This window comes from Plecotus auritus, assembly GCF_963455305.1.
Source record: "Plecotus auritus genome assembly, chromosome: 1".
Classification (NCBI taxonomy): domain Eukaryota; kingdom Metazoa; phylum Chordata; class Mammalia; order Chiroptera; family Vespertilionidae; genus Plecotus; species Plecotus auritus.
In genome coordinates, this window is record NC_137770.1 from 87,087,020 (window position 1) to 87,093,668 (window position 6,649).

Sequence of the window (6,649 nt, forward strand, 5' to 3'; positions counted from 1 at the left end):
CTTCTCATTTTGTTACAGTGGGCAGATTAATGCTGTTTCCTTGTCCACCAACATCCAGGATGCTCATGCCCTAGTCCCTAGAATTTGTGACTATGTTACATTATACCACAAAAGGACTTTGCACATGTGATTAAGGCTAGACCTTGAGAAGAGATTTTTCTGGATTATCTTGGTGGACACAGTCAGAGCACCTGAACCCTTAAAAGCAGAGAATTTTCTCCAACTGGAGTCAACAAGTGTAGCAGAAAGAACTGGAAAGAGGTGGGAAGTATGAGAAGGATTTGATGCACTGATGCTGGTTTGAAGATGGAGGGGCAGGATGAAAAGGAATGCAGGAAACCTGAAGGAGCTGGGAGAGACTCCTTGCTGACAGCCAGCAAGGAGACAGTAACCTCAGCCCTACAAGCACCAGGAATGAATTCTGCTAACTCTTAAAGGAGTTGGAAGCAGATTCTTCCCCAGAGCCTCAGGATGAGAGCCCAGCTTGGCTGACTCCCTGATGCTATCCTCGTGAGTCCTGGGCCAGAGGAGCCAGAGCCCACCTACCTGCAGTATTGTGAGATCATAAGTTTGTGTTCTTTTAAACTGCTTTGTGGTAATTTGTTAGAGCAGCAATAGAAACTGAGTACATTACTCATTGTGTCTGTGTATTTGTATTTATTCTACTTTGTTTCTTGATTACATTAGGCAGCTTTATTTGGCTTATGGTTTGGTTTTGATTTTTCAAAGATCCAACTCTTATATTTATTCAGTGATTCTGCCTCTATTTTTTTTTTCTAGCTCAATCTAGAAATCATCTCATCATCTCAAACTTTGCATTTATATCCTATGTATCTTGTTGTGACTGGCTTTGTTACCCTCAATAAACGTTCCTGAGATTTATCCACGCTCTTGCAGCAGATGCAATTTATTCCTTTACAAAAGTTTCTAGGATTCAGTGGAATATACCCACATTCTGTGTCTGAATGATATTTGGGTTATTTCCAGGGTTGGTTTGTCTGTTTGTTCTCACTTTTACAAAGTGTGCTGCTGCAAAGATTCTTACACTTTGTCCCAGTGTTCACATGCCTCATTTCCTCTGGGGCACATCAAGGAAGGGAGGTGGCTGGGACTATTCATGAGATAATGTAAACTGTTACCAACATAACTGTACTGATCTGTAGTCCCACAAACAATGTCTACGAGTTCTAAGTGCTTTAAAAGTTCACCGACACTTTTTAAAGTTATCTCATGATAAACAGAAGTCACTGGTTTTACTTGTCAAATTTACCCATCTTTCCCCCTTTCTATTCTGCCTTTTCTATGCCGTAAAAACTCTTTCTTTACCTAAGATATCTAAGTGATTATCTTCTTGTTAAAATTTAATAATTTTGCCACTTTATATGTGGGTCTGAAATCCACTTGAAATTTATTTTTGCTTAAGTATAAGTCTGTTGTCCAATTTCTTTTTTTTATTTTCTGTCTAATTAATTATCCTAGCACTATGGAGTGAAAAGTCCATTTTTCATTACTGATCTGCCATCCAAGTCTGTCATAAATCAAGTTTTGTCATATAGGTTGATATATTTGGGGATTATTATCATGTTAAATGTGTGTATTTGTTCATCCTGTACCAACACTACATGGTCATAATTATTCTAGATAATTATACAGCTAGTAAGGCAAGTCCCTTCATCTTCTTCAGGAGTGTTCTGGTATTATTGACCCTTTGTTCTGTAGGGGTTCAGAGCTAGTCACCCCAAGGTGATAAGTGGATTGTTTTAAGCTAAGGGCGACGTTAGCGTCATGCTCAGGAGAAACTTTTGCTCTTCCCTTGACTTCCTGGAAGAACTTGTAATAGACGCTTTGCCCATAATGGGAGATTACCAGAAATAACCTATTTAACCTGTCTGTAGAATAGGACAGACTTCTGTTTGTTAAATATCTGCTCTTATTATCATCATTCAATGACCCTCTGAAGCTCTCAAAGCATCTTATCTCATCACTAGCTCAGAAAGTGTTATATACCCATTTTCCCTTTCTGTCTTTGAACTTCTCCTGCATGTATGGGTCTCTGAATCTCTCATGTATGTGGGGTTCCCATATATATGCATGTATTAAATTTGGTTGTTTCCTCTTGTAAATCTGTCTCATGTCTATTTGACCGTTAGACCAGTCAAAAAAACTTTGAGGGTAGAGAAAGATTTCTTCTTCCCACACAGTTCCTTAATATAAATTTTTAAGTCCTTGCCAAATTCTATATATACATGAGTATGCACATATAATGTATACAAATATACATCTACATTCACACGAACTTGAGATTTGTAGCAAAACAGCTTTGAATCTATGGATCAAATTAACACTTTATCCTTGAGGAAGTATTCCATTTTCTGAATTTAAAACCAAGGAATTGTGTGTGTGTGTGTGTGTGTGTGTGTGTGTGTGTGTGTGTGTAGTAACAGGGATCTGTTCTTGAAATTCAATAATCTCCCCCAGCATGTGTTTATATGTTATCTGCCAACAGTTTTTCATGGTTTAGAGCAAGACTTTTTGATGAACACGTTTATATCTTTTTTTTCTTTCTTTCCTAATTTATATTTAGTTTGGTGATTTCTCTCTTTTTCTTTCTTTTTTTCTCTTCTGTCACCATTTAGCCTCCCTATACTCTCTTCCACCTCCACCCTCCCCTTTCCAACATCCTCCCCACCCCCGCAATCACCACACTGCTGTCCATGTCCATGAGTTTTTTTCCCTTTTTTTTTTCTTTTTTACTCAATTCCTCCACCCATTCCCCCCTCCTAGAGCTGTCACAGGCAGATATTTTCTTTATTTCAAGGAAGTTTTTTTTATTACATCGTTGAAAATAGTTATTTTAATTGTGTTATTCTCCACTTCAGAGGACACCAATATTGACATATTTAATCTTCAATTTGTGGCCTCCATATGTATTAGAGCCTTTTTAAATATTATTTTCTTTATCTTTTCTGCTGTTATTTTTCTAAGAATCTCCCAATGTTATAGATTGATTGGAACCCATATTGATTCTACACTGATTTATTTGTAATTTGTAGATTAATCAAGTAGTGTAGTTATTTTTACCCAATGCTTTTTATTTGACTTATTGATATCCACTTTTAGTTTATACTATTTTCCAAGTTTTAGTCTTTTTTATTTCTCCCTGCATGTATTTAACATCAACTTAAATTTTGAGAGTTCCCAGCATTTGCTGTAAGAAATTTTCTTCTGTTTCCTGTAGCACATTTTCTTCTAGGATGGTCACTTTAACTGAAATGATTATATTTTTCTTTTGTTTGTAGTTGTTGTTTTTTTTAATAATTGCATATTGTTTCTTTTACCATGCATACATTTTATTCAAAACCCCTATTGTAGTTATTGATTGTGCTTCCCCAATACTTCTTCCTCTGTTTTTGCAATGCACAGTGCTGTGCTCTGGGAGTGGGCTATGATTATTTTAAACCAATTAAAGCATCTTCATTTCATTTGTCTGAGTTATTGGTCAGAGGAATATGTCCAGTAATTGACAGAAACCAATTTGTGCCAGTTTTGAGAAAAACGTTTCCTAGAGGTTTCAGATCTAGAATGTTTCTCAGAATTCTGAGAAAGCTACTAGACAGCAGTCCTCTTCTGTTTTCTGAAGAACTGTGCCCATGTGAAGTCTAGAATTACTGCAGCCAAGTTGCTGCTAATAGGGATGGTTTATAGTTATGCAAAGCAGAGCTTCCTTTGATGACAGAGTTGAATCCCAGAAACAAATCCATCCAGAAGCTTAGCCCATCTTTGGACTATTCAGTTAATGAGCCAGTGAATTCTCTTTATTGTTTTAGTGAATTAGAAATAGGGTTTCTGCTATTTATAACACAAAGTATCCAAAATTATATAACTGTCTCTTAGAGGGATATGGCTAAATTATCCTCACAGTTTCCCCCACCTTTTTCTTGGTCCTGTTTATATCCTGCCATTATTAATTGAACACAGAGGCTCTAAATGGTGATGATTTGTATCCTATATATTACTTTTTATTGTCTATTTTTTTAAAACTTCTGGACGTATTTTTTGTGTGTTTATGTGTGTATGCATTCTTTTAATTGAATATTATACATTGTGTATAAAAATGTATGCAATCTCAAAATAATATTGTCATCTTCCCCACTCAACTAGAGTAAAAACAGAATGCCTTCTTCTAACCCAGGACTGAGCTGAGGGTGGATTTCAGTTTTAGGAAGCTTCAGTCTACCTCTGTTCCAGCCGTCCCACAGCACTAGAGTCCCCACATCCCCTGACGGAGAGCCTGGATATTCACTAGGCCCCTCTTCTGTGAAATATCCTGAACCTTATTTTTTCCTCTCTTTGAAACACGCGACTACAGAAATCTCCATGTTGTTTTCAGCACCCTTTTGCTTAACTCCCTAAATTCTAACCTTGAGCAGTTTAAGACTTTCACATGTTCCAAAATGGGGGAAACACGGAGGTTCGGGCTTACTTCCTTGTGCATCTCTTCACTCCGGAAACCTGAGTCTTGAAGTCCTGGCTGCTTTGACGACCCTGTATCCAAGCTTTGCCTGTCCACAAAGCTTTGCTGGCTCCTCTGTATCTTAGCAAGAGCTCTCCCCAGAGTCTCGATTACACACCTAGTACCAAGAATCAGCTCGTTTCCAGAACATATAGGCAAAGCATAGGATGTTGGCCTCTCTCTCTGTAATGCTGACCTCTCAAGTACTGGCTGCCTCTCTCTAAAGCCTTCAAACAGTTGTTTATGGTATTTTATCTGATTTTCTAGTTACTCTCAGTGGGAATGTTTGGTTGATGCCAGTGACTCTCTCACAGTGGGAAGTATAATCGCAAGTCTGAACTTCTCAGAACCCTCCACTTTTTGCTTCATTTATTTTTCCAGCTTTATCTCTTATTATTCTTAGCTTCTAGCGGCATATCTAAAATTTGTAGAATATAGCCCAGCCTGTGTGGCTCAGTGGTTGAGCATCAACCTATGCGCCAAGAGGTCAGGATTCGATTCCCAGTCAGGACACATGCCCAGGGTACGGGCGGGATCCCCAGTGTGGGGTGTGCAGGAGACAGCCAACCAATGATTATCTCTAATCATTGATGTTTCTCTCTCTCTCTCTCTCTCTCTCTCTCTCTCTCTCTCTCTCTCTCTCTCTTCCTCTCTGAAATCAATAAATAAAATAAAATAAAATAAAATTTATGGAATATAGAACCTTACAATTTTAAAACTAAAAGAAGAAGATTATTTGACTTAAGAAACTCATTTCCCAGATGAGGAAACTGAGGCCACAGAAAATTAGGTGGCTTCTCTCAGACCACATAGCAGAGTTGGTATGAAAGCTCAAGTGCACTTATTCCTGTGTAGGAGCCAGCAGAGCAAAAGAGTCAAGAATGGCATGCTTCACATCAAGAAGAAATACTGCAGTGCCTTTTCCCAGCGAATAAGATCTGTTGCTTTTTAACACACACCTCTACTGACATCACACTTGTCTCCTAGCATAAATTATGCCTTTCCCCCCAAGTTATTAATTCTAACTGTCATTTCTGAGCCCAGAGCCAGAGGTAATCATCATGCTGAAACCCAGGCTTCTTCTTAAACGGAGAATGAGGAAACTTGGTAATCATCTATAAGCCACCCTTTCAACTGTTTCAGGCAAAAAGAAACCTGTGTCTCAATACTTGATAGTCAAGCTTGTAGGGCTCTCAGCAGAACAGTCATATAATTTATTGTCTAAAGGGGACACTTTTTGAGAGTGATAAAAGATGCTATTAATAATTATGCCAGGCCCTAACCGGTTTGGCTCAGTGGATAGAGCGTCGGCCTGAGGACTCAAGGGTCCCAGGTTCGATTCCGGTCAAGGGCATGTACCTTGGTTGCATGCACATACCCAGTGGGGAGTGTGCAGGAGGCAGCTGATCGATGTTTCTCTCTCATCGATGTTTCTAACTTTCTATCCCTCTCCCTTCCTCTCTGTAAAAAATCAATAAAATATAAAACAAAATTAAAAATAAATAATTATGCCAGGACAGCAGGCATAAACCAATATTGGTCTGGTTTATTATACCCAATAATTTATCTCTAAATTGCAAAATATTTCTCTAATATTTTCTTAAGGTTCTAATCACTTCCATAAATTAAAATAATTTTTGTCAGAAAAATGCATTCTTTTAAATCAATAGACTATTTTTAGAGCAGTTTTAGGTTTACAGGAAAAAAAAAGAGTAGAAAAAACAGAGAATTTCTATATATCCTAACTCCCCTCAACTCATTTTCACCTACTATTAACATCTTGCACTAGTGTGGTATGTTTGTTTTACTTGAGACAATATTGATACATTATTATTAACTAAAGTCCATAGTTTTTACATTAGGATTCACTTTTTGTAATTGTACATTCTATGATTTTTTACAAATGTATAATGCCATGTATCCACCATTACAGTAACAACAGAATAATTTCACCACCCTAAAAATCCCCTGTGCCCCATCCCTTCTCTTCCCCCTAAGTTCCTGGCAACCACTGATGTTTTTAATGTCTCCATAATTTTGCCTTTCCTAGAATGCATGGTTGAAATCAATACAGTATATAGCCTTTCAAATTGGCTTCTTTCCCATAATTTGATTTTAAAATTTTCATTTTTAAAA